A 16411-nucleotide genomic window follows, 5' to 3' on the forward strand; every position below is an offset into this window, starting at 1 on the left:
TAACATTCCAATTTGCATACCTTTTCCCGGCAGCCAAACAGAACACGAGGAGGAATAGGGTACTGTTCAGCATGACGAGTAGAATCAAACCTTGAAGGGAAGTAGTTCACCTGAAAATCAAGCCAAATATATGTAACTGCAGTGAACTTGAAACATAACTTAACTATACATTATTTCTGTCAATCGGAGGAAATACTGCATCATGCAAGCAGAAGGGGATGCAAAAGTTTTAAAGAACAATGTACCTCCTCATCCCTGTGCATGAAATTCATTAGGCCATCATGATGGTTGTTGTGGTGAGCACATTTCGGGGCATTCACAGGAAGCATCAAGTAGTTTGGACCGAGACGGTGCCTCTGGGTATCAGCATAGGAGAAAATCCTTGTCTGGAGCAGCTTATCATCAGAGTAGTGGATTCCAGGACAGTGACTGCTGGGCAGAAAGCAAGCTGTTCGTTTTCTGCGAAGAAATTATCGATGTTCTTGTTCAGGACCATCCGTCCAACTGGTTGCAGTGGGATGATATCCTCTGGCCAGGTCTTGGTGACATCAAGAGGGTCAAAGTCAAATCTATCCTCATGATCAGCATCAATGGTCTGAATGAAGAGCTTCCATTCTGGGTAATTCCCAGCTGCAATAGCATCAGTCAAGTCCTTTGTGGCATGGGTGTGGCAGGTGCCTCCAACAGTAACGGCTTCATCATCTAAGAGGCACTTGACACCACATGTAGGCTTCCAATGGAACTTAACAAGGTGAGCCTTTCCATCCCTGCTGATCAAGGTGTAGGTGTTGACACCAAAACCGTCCATGTGCCTGTAGTTGAGTGGGATGCCAACATCATCAAAGAGGAAGGTGAACATGTGCAGACTCTCCGGGTGGTGGGAGAAGAAGTCAACTATTCTCCAGTTCTCCTGCATGTTGGTCCTACCTACATCCAGTTAGTGCTAAGAGCTAATCTACAGAAGAGTAACGGACCACCAGATAGTCCAGACAGATCACTATCTAGGAGCCTCCAATCGTCTCACATGATCGGATAATCACTATGACTGGATCGCGACAAGCCGTGTGAAAAAGGTATTGCTTCTTATCTTCCCCATTGATTGAGCAACCCTATGGCATGGCAGTGACTGACGAAAATATCAAGCGTCTTATGTTTGCAACAAAAGTTTTGTCAGGCTGGACCATGGAACACGGCATGTTATGAAGCTACAAGGAGTGCCCACAGCATTCAACCAAGTGCTTACAGAAACCAAACCTAATCCGGTAGGTGAATATATCGAATACTAGTAGATGTAAATGGCATGTGAATTGACAGCAGATCCGAGACAATCGAGCCGAATAGCCCCTGAATCTGTGCACCGTATGCTTGAATTATTTTTTATTATCAATAACTCTAAGATTTTTCCTTGGACAAATTTAATTTGCATTGCTGACAATGCTGCATGGGCAGTACGTTTGTAAGTAATGGCTGGGTGTTGTTATCTACCATTTTCTTCTCAAGTAAAGAAAGATGGTAGTACGAACTAAGAAAATAATACGAGCACTGAAAAGAAGAACTAGTTTCTCTGCTATTCCTGCCAAAAATAAGCATTTATTGGATACATTCTTTTCTCAACTCGGCTGGCCACCAACATTCTTTTCTCAGTTTATTTTTAGTTTTCATTTTTTTTATTTTAGACTTTACATGTGCACCTATTGCACAACCTGCAAATTATTAGATTTTGAGCCTTAGAGTAGTAAAATAGAGTAATATTAGCAAAATTAAAAAAAAATAAAAAGACTAATAAAAGAAAAGAAAAAATATTAGGTAAAGAAAAAAAGTTTGTTTATTTTTAGTTTTTATTTTAGACTTTACATGTGCACATGTTGCACAACCTGCAAAATATGAAAGAAAAGTAATAAATATTAGGGTATTGCTTCTTATCTTCCCCATTGATTGAGCAACCCTATGGCATGGCAGTGACTGACGAAAATATCAAGCGTCTTATGTTTGCAACAAAAGTTTTGTCAGGCTGGACCATGGAACACGGCATGTTGTGAAGCTACAAGGAGTGCCCACAGCATTCAACCAAGTGCTTACAGAAACCAAACCTAATCCGTTAGGTGAATATATCGAATACTAGTAGATGTAAATGGCATGTGAATTGACAGCAGATCCGAGACAATCGAGCCGAATAGCCCCTGAATCTGTGCACCGTATGCTTGAATTATTTTTTATTATCAATAACTCTAAGATTTTTCCTTGGACAAATTTAATTTGCATTGCTGACAATGCTGCATGGGCAGTACGTTTGTAAGTAATGGCTGGGTGTTGTTATCTACCATTTTCTTCTCAAGTAAAGAAAGATGGTAGTACGAACTAAGAAAATAATACGAGCACTGAAAAGAAGAACTAGTTTCTCTGCTATTCCTGCCAAAAATAAGCATTTATTGGATACATTCTTTTCTCAACTCGGCTGGCCACCAACATTCTTTTCTCAGTTTATTTTTAGTTTTCATTTTTTTTATTTTAGACTTTACATGTGCACCTATTGCACAACCTGCAAATTATTAGATTTTGAGCCTTAGAGTAGTAAAATAGAGTAATATTAGCAAAATTAAAAAAAAAATAAAAAGACTAATAAAAGAAAAGAAAAAATATTAGGTAAAGAAAAAAAGTTTGTTTATTTTTAGTTTTTATTTTAGACTTTACATGGTGCACATGTTGCACAACCTGCAAAATATGAAAGAAAAGTAATAAATATTAGGGAAAAAAAGACTAACATCGCACCGTACTTCCAACCCCCTGCACCTCCAGGGGAGAGACCTAGGGTCACAGGCCGCCAGGACAGGCCCGGCCAGAAGTGCGTAGCGACTGCTTTCGCCTCGGCTGAGCTGATGAATCAGCTCTGCGTCCTCGGCGATGGAAACGTCGGCACCTGGGCTATTTAAGCCGCGTAAAATGTTTCTAGCCAAGCGATGTGGTGCTAAACGTTTCCAGGGGCTGCGTTAGTTTATTCCCAGACTGGGCCGTCGCGTTCGTCCGCTGGCCCACGACCTTAGCCAACGCGCTAGTGAGCCGCGACAGCCGAAATTGTTTCGGAGGACGGCGCTCAGTGGGCTCGGTATCCAGGCCATCGTTGGTTGTATTGGCTGGTGTTAAATTCGCGGGCCGGCCCACTTGCCCCGCAAGAAAGACCAGGACGCGGTTCCTCAAAAAAATAAAATAAAAATGACCAGGACGCCGTACGAGATAGGACCGTAGGAGGCATGCCACGGCACAGGTATGTACCATGGCTGTGTCACGGTGCAGAGTTTCAGTCATCAATTATGAATGACACACTGCCTAATTCACTCGTCTAGGCTAATGAGGGCATGTACAAAGGTTTAGACGGCTGCTGTCTTTTTTTTTTCATTTTTTTTCATGGTAATACGTGTCTCATTTATAAAATAAAGATCCGGTTACAAGGCACGTAAGCACCGACATTACAAGGCTGAAAAAAATAGGATAATCCTATGCAAAATATCAGCGCATGTTCCTCTCCTCCGACACCATCGAAGTGGCCACCAAAGGGAAAGAAAACAGATCACCTCTTCACCCGAGCTCGACGCGGCTCCATCGCTGATCAGCAGCTTTACGGACCTCGAAAGTAGTTTGTCAGAAGCAAAACCATTGCCGTTGAAAGAATCGGACCGGGGCAACATGTCCCCGGACACGCCATCGAACTCTAGATCTGACACCCCAGCACGACAACGACGTCGAAGGAGGAAACCAGAACTATCAGCCACCAACCACAAACCCAGCACGGGATGCACCATCTTCCAGCTGTCACTTGCGCAGACAGCCGTCTGCGCGTACTCCTGGATGACAAAACCTCTCTGCTCCACCATGACGTCGGAGACAACGCCACAGCAACGGGGACAGAGCAGAAGGAGAGACACACCTGATGGAGTCGCCGTCGCTGCCTCGCCGACATCATCCATGAACCCTAACAGAACCGATCCGAAGGATAGGCAATCACACGATGCCATCAACTCCGAGACGCCGCCATGAACGACACTGCCGGTGTGGGAGTGAAGCTGAGGCAGACTTATTCGTCTCGGCGCCGCTCCCACCACCCCAACGGCGCACCACGATCTACAAATCCAAAACCTAACTACAAAGCGGAGGAACGGGGTGTTGGGGAACGTGGTAATTTCAAAAATTTCCCACGCACACACAGGATCATGGTGATGCATAGCAACGAGAGGGGAGAGTGTCGTCCACGTACCCTCGTAGACTGTTAAGCGGAAGCGTTAGCACAATGTGGTTGATGTAGTCGTGCGTCTTCATGATCCGACCGATCCAAGTACCGAACGCATGACACCTCCGAGTTCAGCACACGTTCAGCTCGATGACATCCCTCGTACGTCTATGCATCTCACTCGCTCAGCTCCGTTCGATTTGCATGAAACTTTACAGGCTTGCTTTCCTCTGAAAAAATAAGCTGTGATGCGTTCGGTTCAAAGGGTCATTCGTCACTCCTGCCTGCAGTCCAATGGCTGTAGAGGATCGTTCTGCCTATGCAAGGTAGCCTAGAGGTTGTCTGACAGACTACACAATCTTTTTTTTAGTTTCTAAAAAAACACACAATCTTTTTTTCTCAATCTTTTTTTGCTTCCTTGATGACTTTTTTAGCTGCAGAAATCTCCAGATCTAGTAAAAACAACTGCAAATTAGCTGCACTTTTGATTATGAAAGATTAAACGATCTATGGCACATCTGAAATTATGATTTGAACAACGGAACACAGCAATATTAACCATCACATTTTTTATTTTATTATTCATATCGATGTTACACAATTTTATTCATGGCTACACCCACACAAAGACAGATTCAGTTCATGTTGCACCGTCCTTGGCCCGCTCGATCGACACCAACCAAGGCGAGTGAGCGACCGCTTCTCTCCTCCTTGCCCATCTACATGTTTGGCTTCATCTTGAGCCGCGACACCAGCTTCTGCCCGAGGGACGTGTCACACTGCAAACAACATTGGTAAAGGGATTGTTGCTTCCAATGTGTGTGTTCATATGATCCAGGTATACATAAGTACATAACAGTATAACAGTGCATGGTCACTTGCTGCCAACTGGTAGTGAATAGAAAGGAGAAGAGCAACTACTTGCCAACTACTTGAAGATCAACTATCCACATTTGGCGAGTTATGTGAGTGACAGCTCCATTACTGAATTATTAACTGTTATTATCTGCATCTCTAATATCTGCACCCCCAACTTTCAGGCTTCTACAGAAATAGCGACAGGAAGGACAATGCAGTTGGCTCGCAGCATGCCGCTTCACTGGAAAATCTAGTTGTGCAAGAGAACGCCAGATTTCCTGGTAATCTTTTTTGCGAATAAGATTTCCTGGTAATTTGACATCAATCTTGTCGATCATCCGGTTCCAGGAGGCCAGTAGATTGAAATTGGAGCACCAACCTTTTCCTGTTTGTCACCTCAGACCGAATTCTGACTTGCTGACCCTGATTAATTGGAGCTGCACCTGGTCCCATGCTCCCACATGCATCCATGGTGTTGAAACCCCAAGGACGTCCGGTCCCGGTGATCCATCAAGGCGCGGCGCAATGAATGGACAACCAGAACTGCCTGATGGGAGCCAAGGATAAGCTTTTCTATGCCTTCTGCCCGCTGGAAGAAATGGCAAGTTGAGGATGGATAAGGGAAGAGCAGGTGGCTGTTTTTGTAGAGTGTCTGTTGGTTTTTTTATGCAAGGGTCAGCAAGTTCAGAGAAGTTCAGTTATTATTCCCTGATGAACATGCAGCAAGAAGCTGAGCCGAGGACGATACTTCAAAAAAGAGCGCTGGAAATGCAACAAAAGTTCTGTAGGTTTGAAGAGCAGAGTCGCGCAGCAAAAGGCAAGTTCAATCCTCAACTCATTCATCCCTCTTTGAATCAGCCCTGAGCCTGAAACTGCAGCAACAGAGGTAACTTTGAAGAACCGAGCCAGCAAAGAGAACAAGTGCATGCCTTGTGGGACCTGATGCTATCATGCACAGCAGTAACTTTTCTTTACTTGATTGTGTATGGAACTCTTTTTTTCTATTGGATAAATATCTGTGAGATTTTTCCGTGGACGATTTTAATTGTATTCCAGAAAAGGCCAGGTCCTTGATCCACGTCTCCTCATGTAACGCATCTGAGACATATCTATTTTTCCTTGCCGAGATTGAAAAGAGCGACGGGGCGAGAGTCATTGGGCAGCAACCCTGCAACCAGTGGTCCTGCCAGAAGTTGATTGATTTTCCATCTCCGACTGTAATTTCAGTAGCCATCGCAAATAATTGCCTCTCCTCCTTCGAGCATGACAGGGGGAAGCTGGCCCATGGCCTTTGGGGTCTCTGCCAGGCCATCCAAAGCCATCGGAGTCTGAGGGCTCTTCCGAACTTGGCCAGGTCGAGCACACCCAGGCCACCTAGGTGCTTTGGACGGCATATAAGGTTCCAGGCCACCTTGCAGTTACCGCCGTTCGCCGATGACTCTCCACTCCATAACCAAGATCGAGAAATTTTAATCATGCGCTTAATGACCCAGGCCGGCAGCTCGTGTACTGTCATCATGTAAACAGCAAGGGGGATAAGCCCGGTTTTTAGGAGAACCAACATACCACTTTTGGCCATGAGGCCACCTTTCCAGGTTGCTGCTTTGTTCCCGAATTTGATCAGAAAGGGATCCAGCTCGGTTTTTGTTAAGTTACGAAGAGACAGAGGCATTCCCAGGTACAGCGTCGGGAATTGCCTGATCGGGATGCCCAGCGGCGAAAGGATACGCGCTATATCCAACGAACCACAGCAGATCGGCAAGGCCGAGCTCTTGCCCGCGTTAGTACAGAGGCCAGTCGCAGACGCAAAACAGCGCAACAGAAGGCTGACCATTCTTGCGTCGTCTTCGGAGGGGTTCATGAAAAGTGCGACGTCGTCAGCATAGAAGGAGCAGCGCTGCACCCGCCTGCGTCTGGGAAGCTTGGAGAGGACTCCATGCTCCGTGGCCAAGGATAACATCCGCTGCAAAGGGTCCATGGCCAGGATGAATAAGAACGGGGAGAGCGGGTCTCCCTGGCGAAGACCACAATTGTGCAGGATTGCCTCTGATTTTTGCCCATTGATCATCACTTTGGAGGTCGAGGAGCGCAATAGCATGGCGACCCAATTCCGCCAGCGCAGGCCAAAACCTCTAGCCTCAAGCATATCAAGGATGTAAGCCCACGATATCGAATCGAAGGCTTATGCAATATCAAGCTTCAGAAGAATGGCAGGTTTTTTGGTCTTATGAAAGAATCGAGCAGTGTTCTGGACATGGATGAAGTTTTCCTGGATGCTTCGCTTTTTAATGAAGGCACTTTGGCATTGATCCACAAGATCGACGAGCTTTGGACCCAGCCTTAGGGCGAGGATCTTTGAGAAGATTTTGACCACGCTATGGAGTAACGAGATCGGTCTGAAGTCCTGGATGGCATCCGCGCCCAGCTTTTTCGGAATTAGAATGATGAGAGCACGGTTTATACGGTCAAGCCCACGGCTGTCCATCCAGAAAAGCTGATTCAGAGCTGCAAGTAAGTCTAGCTTGATGATGTCCCAGCAAGCTCTAAAAAAACTGCCCGAGAGGCCGTCCGGCCCCGGAGCTTTGTCGGCCGGGATGTCGTCTATGGCGCGCTTGATCTCGTCCAAGGATAGCTCCTGCTCGAGGTCCGCGAGGTCTACGTGCTCAAGCTCAAGGGTATCCCAATTAAGAGCCGTGGATCTAAGCTTGTCCGTGCCGAAAATGCCTTTGAAGTGATCGTGTGCAAGCTCAGTGATAGCATCTTGAGTCGTGGCCGTGCCATTCGGGCCATGCAGCAAGTGGATGGTGTTTCTGTTGTGACGAGCATTGGCTTTTCGCTGAAAGAATTTCGTGTTCGCATCACCGGCCTTTAGCCACAAAACCCTACTTCTCTGCCGCTTCTTGATTTTAATTAGCACTGCCAAACCCATCATGCGGGATTTGAGCTTGCAACGCAGCTCGCTCTCATCCGCGTTCAGCTCACGAAAATCTTGCGCACGGTCCAGTTGCAGAATTAACTCGTTCACTGTCGCAAATTGCTTTTGGATATCACCGATGGTGCTCTTGCTCCAAGTTTGCAGCGCTTTGCTCAAACGCTAAAGCTTACGGTTCAGCCTAGTCAGGGGGCAAGAGTTGCCAGCATCCCTCACCCAGGATTGCTGCACTACCTCCTGGAAACCTTCGACGAACTACCAATAAGATTCAAAACGAAAGCGTCTGTTGGTCCTGATGATGCTATCATTTAGTAGCAACAGCGGGCAGTGGTCCGAGATCGCTGAGGACTGTGGGATGAGCTTCGCCGCTGGGAAGAGGAGCTCCCAGTCCACGTTACAGAATGCGCGGTCAAGGCGCACGAGCGTAGGCGTGCCTGTTCGTTGCTCCAAGTGAATCTTTGTCCTATCAAAGGAATCTCATGCACGCAAGAGGAGTTAAGGGTTCTACGGAATTTGTTCATCCATCGTCGGCAGATTCTGGAATTGTTCTTGTCCTGCGGGCTAGTGATTAAGTTGAAATCGCCGATGAGCACCCAAGGCCCGGACATAGAATTGTGGATGGAGGCGAGCTCGGCTAGGAAAAGGTCTTTCTGCTGGTCATCATGGGGGCCATACACCGTGGTTAACGACCATGGTGATCCGCCGCCAACCGGCGAGAAGGTGGCAGTGATCGAGAAGGCTCTAACATCGACCCTACTGACGGCAAAACTGCTCGAGCGCCAACACAGCATGATGCCACTGCGCGTGCCATCAGCATCCAGCGCAACATGCTGATCATAGCGCTGCCCCACAACTTCACGACGATCAGTCATCGTGCAGGACGGCAACTTGGTTTCTTGCAGACAAACGATGGAGCAGTCAAGGCTGTCAATAAGCGCGCGAGAGGCGGCACGCCTCGCACCATCGTTGAGACCTCTCACGTTCCAATTAAAAATCGAAAGTTTCTCACACATTAGTAAACAGAAAGCAGCTACAGGAAGTGACCGCCTGATATGGCAGGTTCGAATGGAGTTCAACAAGCAGAACATAGCACCGAGGCCCAGGCCTCAGCGTGAGCAAATAGGTCAACATGCAACTAAACATGGAAACTGATACATCTGCAAAAGACAGGGACGCTGCAGCGTCAGGCCGCTCTCGTCGAGAGCTCATCGAGGATGGCTTGAAGCTCCTCATCTAGCAGGCGCAGCTGTGACGAGGACGAGAGGCCATCGATCTGCATCAGCTTCGCGACGTTGTCGGCCGGCATGGGCTCGCGGAAGAAGTCGATGTAGGCCAGCAGCGTGTCATCGTTGAAGTCTGCCTCTCTCTTGATGAAACCCAACTTGACACAGATCGCAGCTTGAGCTCTCCAGGAGGAGGAGAAGCTGGTTTGCAGGCGTAGCAGCCGGGCACTCTGTCTGGGGGTCTTGATCACACCGGCCAGTCTGCTCTTGAGTTTGCGCCTAGCTGAAACAGATGGCGCTGGTGCGGGCAGGATAGAAGAGGACAACAACGAGGCGATCTTGTTGATGAAGGCTTTCTTCTCGTCAATATGCAGCATCGATACCCGATCAGTGATGGCAGCGATTAGGCCAGTGCCTGAAAGGTTGGCGTCCGCAAGCGCTTACCTAGCCCTTCGCTCCTCGATTGACTGGGTCTGGCTGAAACCGAGCTGTGGAGGTGATGCAGTAGGCTGCAACTGCAGCGTTGCTGCACCAGGCCCAAACACCACCTCAGGCCCAGAGGCCCAAGTCGGCACCAACTGTGGAAGCTGCAACTGGGCCTCCTCCCAGCTCGGGAGCCAGCAAGGCCTCCAGCAAGGTGCAAGCAGCTCCCTGCTTTGCCCGGCAGCGACAACGGGCGTGACCGAAGAGCCCCAAGGCGACATGCCGCATGATCCCAGGGACGGCGGCAGCGGTGGTAGCTCGTGACCTGATGGCCCATCGCAAAAAAAGGTGTCCACGCCGGTCGCGCCATAGCTGAAGCTGTTGGTCCAGACAGGTTGCAGCTCCTGCCTAGGCGGTGAGTACAACGGCATCATCCCAGTCATGGGGCCAAGGGGCTGGAGCTGCTGCTGCATGTAGACAGGCTGCGTTGACGGGAGGTTGGTCAACGACGGTCCCCAGGCCTCTATGTCCATCATCGTCAGAGCACTGGCAGCGAGCTCCGGCGGCGGCAGAGCAGATTCAACAAGCCACTCGTCAGCACTGCGCCTTGCGGTCGGGGCATCTGCAACGCTTTGAGCATCACTTCTGGTATCTTCATCAGCCAGCTGGTCTGCTTGTTCCCCAGCCACTTGTACAGACTGAATGGGATGCACTCCTTGGAACTGGGTCACGAGCTCCTGCTGCACCTCCAAGGACGGGGTCACGAGCACCCGCTCACGCTCCCGTTGATCGGGCTGCCACTCATTGCAAGCAACATCTTCCCTGCCTAGGCTGTCGGGCTGCCTCCTTAACCTTTCAGGCTGCTCCATCTGCAACTCTTCAGGCTGTACCACCTGCACCTCAGGCTGCAACATACGCATCTCTTCAGGCTGTACCACCTGCACCTCAGGCTGTATCAGACGCATCTCTTCAGGCTGCACCACCCTCACCTCCTCTCGAGCAGGATTAACAAGGATCATGACTGCCGGCCGGCTACCTTGCCCCACTTGTAGGTCAGCCAGGGCGGCAGCAACAACCGGGGCCTCGTCGGTGGTGGTGCCAGCGCGCTGGCGATGGCGCCGAGGCTCCGGCTCCCTGCTCCCAGTGCCCCGACACATGGCTTGCTCGCGCATGCTCTGGAAGAAGCGCTTGTGCACCCCTCCCTGCGCTCCACGGCGACGGCTGCTGCCTTCTCCATCACCCTCTTCATCGTCGCTCCTTCGCCCAGCCAGACGGTTGGAACCGGAGCCCACAGACCTGGCCCTGTCCTCTCCATCCTTGGTGCCAAATCGCCATTTTCCCTTGAAGCGGTACGTGCGCGGCCACCTCGCGCGCTCACCACGCCGAGGGGAGATCGGCGTGTAGTCCTTGACGACATCCAAGTGGATCAGCACCGGGAACGCCGGCCCCTCTTTGCCCTCCTCCGCAGGCGTGCCTTCGGGCAAAAATTCCCTAGGGCGAACGACGTCGGGCCGCTGCAGCACGGTGAAGTCTGATGTGAAGGAAATATGCCCTAGAGGCAATAATAAAGTTATTATTTATTTCCTTATATCATGATAAATGTTTATTATTCATGCTAGAATTGTATTAACCGGAAACATAATACATGTGTGAATACATAGACAAACAGAGTGTCACTAGTATGCCTCTACTTGACTAGCTCGTTAATCAAAGATGGTTATGTTTCCTAACCATGGACAAAGAGTTGTTATTTGATTAACGGGATCACATCATTAGTTGAATGATCTGATTGACATGACCCATTCCATTAGCTTAGCACCCTATCGTTCAGTATGTTGCTATTGCTTTCTTCATGACTTATACATGTTCCTATGACTATGAGATTATGCAACTTCCGTTTGCCGGAGGAACACTTTGTGTGCTACCAAACGTCACAACGTAACTGGGTGATTATAAAGGAGCTCTACAGGTGTCTCCAAAGGTACATGTTGGGTTGGCGTATTTCGAGATTAGGATTTGTCACTCCGAATGTCGGAGAGGTATCTCTGGGCCCTCTCAGTAATGCACATCACATAAGCCTTGCAAGTAGTGCAACTAATGAGTTAGTTGCGAGTTGATGTATTACGTAACGAGTAAAGAGACTTGCCGGTAACGAGATTGAACTAGGTATTGGATACCGACGATCGAATCTCGGGCAAGTAACATACCGATGACAAAGGGAACAACGTATGTTGTTATGCGGTCTGACCGATAAAGATCTTCGTAGAATATGTAGGAGCCAATATGGGCATCCTGGTCCCGCTGTTGGTTGTTGACCGGAGATTTGTCTCAGTCATGTCTACATTGTTCTCGAACCGTAGGGTCCGCACGCTTAACGTTACGATGACAGTTATTATGAGTTTATGCATTTTGATGTACCGAAGTTAGTTCGGAGTCCCGGATGTGATCACGGACATGACGAGGAGTCTTGAAATGGTCGACACATAAAGATTGATATATTGGATGACTATATTCGGACACCGGAAGCGTTCCGGAGAAGTTTCGGATAAAACCGGAGCACCGGGGGGTTACCGGAACCCCCCGGCGGGTTAATGGGCCTCATGAGCCTAAAGTGGAGAAGAGGAAGGGGCTGCCAAGGCAGGCCGCGCGCCCCCTCTCCCCCTAGTCCGAATTGGACAAGGAGGGAGGGGCGGCGCCCCCCCCCCCTTTCCTCCTCTCCTTCCACCTCTCCTACTTGGACAAGGAAAAGGGAGGGGAGTCCTACTCCCGGTAGGAGTAGGACTCCTCCTACGCGCCTCCATAGGGCCGGCCGCACCCCCCCCCTTGGATCCTTTATATACGGAGGCAAGGGGGCACCCTAGAACACACAAGTTGATCCTCATGATCGTTCCTTAGCCGTGTGCGGTGCCCCCTTCCACCATATTCCACCTCGGTCATATCGTTGTAGTGCTTAGGCGAAGCCCTGCGTCGGTAGATCATCATCATCGTCACCACGCCGTTGTGCTGACGGAACTCATCCCCGAAGCTTTGCTGGATCGGAGCCCGGGGAGTGTCATCGAGCTGAACGTGTGCCAAGAACTCGGAGGTGCCGGAGTAACGGTGCTTGGATCGGTCGGATCGGGAAGACGTACGACTACTTCCTCTACGTTGTGTCAACGCTTCCGCGTCGGTCTACGAGGGTACGTAGACAACACTCTCCCCTCTCGTTGCTATGCATCACTATGATCTTGCATGTGCGTAGGAAATTTTTTGAAATTACTACGAAACCCAACATGATGCGCGGGGAATCTTGTCCGGGTGCCATGTCCAGAGCCAGGCGAATAGCGCCGAGCAGTTGGCCTTGGTGGTTGATTGACGCTCGATCAGGTCCAGCTCACAGTCCTTGCCGAGGACCTCCTCGACGCACTCCCAATCCCAGGAGCTCAGCGGCAGCCTTTTAATGGCCACCCGGCAGTAGTAGCGCCAGATGCGTCTAGTACCGGGTGGAGGGAGCCATGGCCGAAACTTGAACTGCACTCCGGCCACCTCAATGCCCCGCTGCTCAAGGGCCAGGTCTCTTTGGGCAGGCTGGAACGTGGTGAGGAGGAAGTCTTCCGGGAAGAACGGCACGACGGCGATGTCGCTCGACGGGAAGCGGAAGTCCCTCTCCAGCGCACTCGCCACCATGTCGGCAGTGATGCCAGAGCAGTGCCCGACCGCCGTCAGGACGAGCGCGGACGAGCGCAGGCGGTGAGCCTCCGCCTCCATGGCCGGCGTGCTGACCACCTTGCAGCTGGAGTTGGCCGGTCTCCGCGACGCCCCGCCCGGAATGTAGGCCATGGGTTCCGCAGATGGCGCCTCTCGGCGCACCACGGCAGCCGGCAGAGGAGGCAATCGAGCCGAATAGCCCCTGAATCTGTGCACCGTATGCTTGAATTATTTTTTATTATCAATAACTCTAAGATTTTTCCTTGGACAAATTTAATTTGCATTGCTGACAATGCTGCATGGGCAGTACGTTTGTAAGTAATGGCTGGGTGTTGTTATCTACCATTTTCTTCTCAAGTAAAGAAAGATGGTAGTACGAACTAAGAAAATAATACGAGCACTGAAAAGAAGAACTAGTTTCTCTGCTATTCCTGCCAAAAATAAGCATTTATTGGATACATTCTTTTCTCAACTCGGCTGGCCACCAACATTCTTTTCTCAGTTTATTTTTAGTTTTCATTTTTTTTATTTTAGACTTTACATGTGCACCTATTGCACAACCTGCAAATTATTAGATTTTGAGCCTTAGAGTAGTAAAATAGAGTAATATTAGCAAAATTAAAAAAAAAATAAAAAGACTAATAAAAGAAAAGAAAAAATATTAGGTAAAGAAAAAAAGTTTGTTTATTTTTAGTTTTTATTTTAGACTTTACATGGTGCACATGTTGCACAACCTGCAAAATATGAAAGAAAAGTAATAAATATTAGGGTATTGCTTCTTATCTTCCCCATTGATTGAGCAACCCTATGGCATGGCAGTGACTGACGAAAATATCAAGCGTCTTATGTTTGCAACAAAAGTTTTGTCAGGCTGGACCATGGAACACGGCATGTTGTGAAGCTACAAGGAGTGCCCACAGCATTCAACCAAGTGCTTACAGAAACCAAACCTAATCCGGTAGGTGAATATATCGAATACTAGTAGATGTAAATGGCATGTGAATTGACAGCAGATCCGAGACAATCGAGCCGAATAGCCCCTGAATCTGTGCACCGTATGCTTGAATTATTTTTTATTATCAATAACTCTAAGATTTTTCCTTGGACAAATTTAATTTGCATTGCTGACAATGCTGCATGGGCAGTACGTTTGTAAGTAATGGCTGGGTGTTGTTATCTACCATTTTCTTCTCAAGTAAAGAAAGATGGTAGTACGAACTAAGAAAATAATACGAGCACTGAAAAGAAGAACTAGTTTCTCTGCTATTCCTGCCAAAAATAAGCATTTATTGGATACATTCTTTTCTCAAACTCGGCTGGCCACCAACATTCTTTTCTCAGTTTATTTTTAGTTTTCATTTTTTTATTTTAGACTTTAACATGTGCACCTATTGCACAACCTGCAAATTATTAGATTTTGAGCTTAGAGTTAGTAAAATAGAGTAATATTAGCAAATTAAAAAAAAATAAAAAGACTAATAAGAAAAGAAAAAATATTAGGTAAAGAAAAAAAGTTTGTTTATTTTTAGTTTTTATTTTATACTTTACATGTGCACCTGTTGCACAACCTGCAAAATTATGAAAGAAAAGTAATAAATATTAGGGAAAAAAAGACTAACATCGCACCGTACTTCCAACCCCCTGCACCTCCAGGGGAGAGACCTAGGGTCACAGGCCGCCAGGACAGGCCCGGCCAGAAGTGCGTAGCGACTGCTTTCGCCTCGGCTGAGCTGATGAATCAGCTCTGCGTCCTCGGCGATGGAAACGTCGGCACCTGGGCTATTTAAGCCGCGTAAAATGTTTCTAGCCAAGCGATGTGGTGCTAAACGTTTCCAGGGGCTGCGTTAGTTTATTCCCAGACTGGGCCGTCGCGTTCGTCCGCTGGCCCACGACCTTAGCCAACGCGCTAGTGAGCCGCGACAGCCGAAATTGTTTCGGAGGACGGCGCTCAGTGGGCTCGGTATCCAGGCCATCGTTGGTTGTATTGGCTGGTGTTAAATTCGCGGGCCGGCCCACTTGCCCCGCAAGAAAGACCAGGACGCGGTTCCTCAAAAAAATAAAATAAAAATGACCAGGACGCCGTACGAGATAGGACCGTAGGAGGCATGCCACGGCACAGGTATGTACCATGGCTGTGTCACGGTGCAGAGTTTCAGTCATCAATTATGAATGACACACTGCCTAATTCACTCGTCTAGGCTAATGAGGGCATGTACAAAGGTTTAGACGGCTGCTGTCTTTTTTTTTTCATTTTTTTTCATGGTAATACGTGTCTCATTTATAAAATAAGATCCGGTTACAAGGCACGTAAGCACCGACATTACAAGGCTGAAAAAAATAGGATAATCCTATGCAAAATATCAGCGCATGTTCCTCTCCTCCGACACCATCGAAGTGGCCACCAAAGGGAAAGAAAACAGATCACCTCTTCACCCGAGCTCGACGCGGCTCCATCGCTGATCAGCAGCTTTACGGACCTCGAAAGTAGTTTGTCAGAAGCAAAACCATTGCCGTTGAAAGAATCGGACCGGGGCAACATGTCCCCGGACACGCCATCGAACTCTAGATCTGACACCCCAGCACGACAACGACGTCGAAGGAGGAAACCAGAACTATCAGCCACCAACCACAAACCCAGCACGGGATGCACCATCTTCCAGCTGTCACTTGCGCAGACAGCCGTCTGCGCGTACTCCTGGATGACAAAACCTCTCTGCTCCACCATGACGTCGGAGACAACGCCACAGCAACGGGGAACAGAGCAGAAAGGAGAGACACACCTGATGGAGTCGCCGTCGCTGCCTCGCCGACATCATCCATGAACCCTAACAGAACCGATCCGAAGGATAGGCAATCACACGATGCCATCAACTCCGAGACGCCGCCATGAACGACACTGCCGGTGTGGGAGTGAAGCTGAGGCAGACTTATTCGTCTCGGCGCCGCTCCCACCACCCCAACGGCGCACCACGATCTACAAATCCAAAACCTAACTACAAAGCGGAGGAACGGGGTGTTGGGGAACGTAGTAATTTCAAAAATTTCCTACGCACACACAGGATCATG

At 48.7% G+C, this 16411-nt stretch overlaps 1 pseudogene; it reads right to left on the reverse strand.

Moving 5' to 3' along the window:
• LOC125519345 overlaps window positions 1-3962 on the reverse strand; it is a 5987-nt pseudogene extending 2025 nt beyond the window's left edge.
• Window positions 3963-16411: the final 12449 nt, after the last annotated feature.

This window comes from Triticum urartu, chromosome 7 (assembly GCF_003073215.2).
Source record: "Triticum urartu cultivar G1812 chromosome 7, Tu2.1, whole genome shotgun sequence".
NCBI lineage: Eukaryota > Viridiplantae > Streptophyta > Magnoliopsida > Poales > Poaceae > Triticum > Triticum urartu.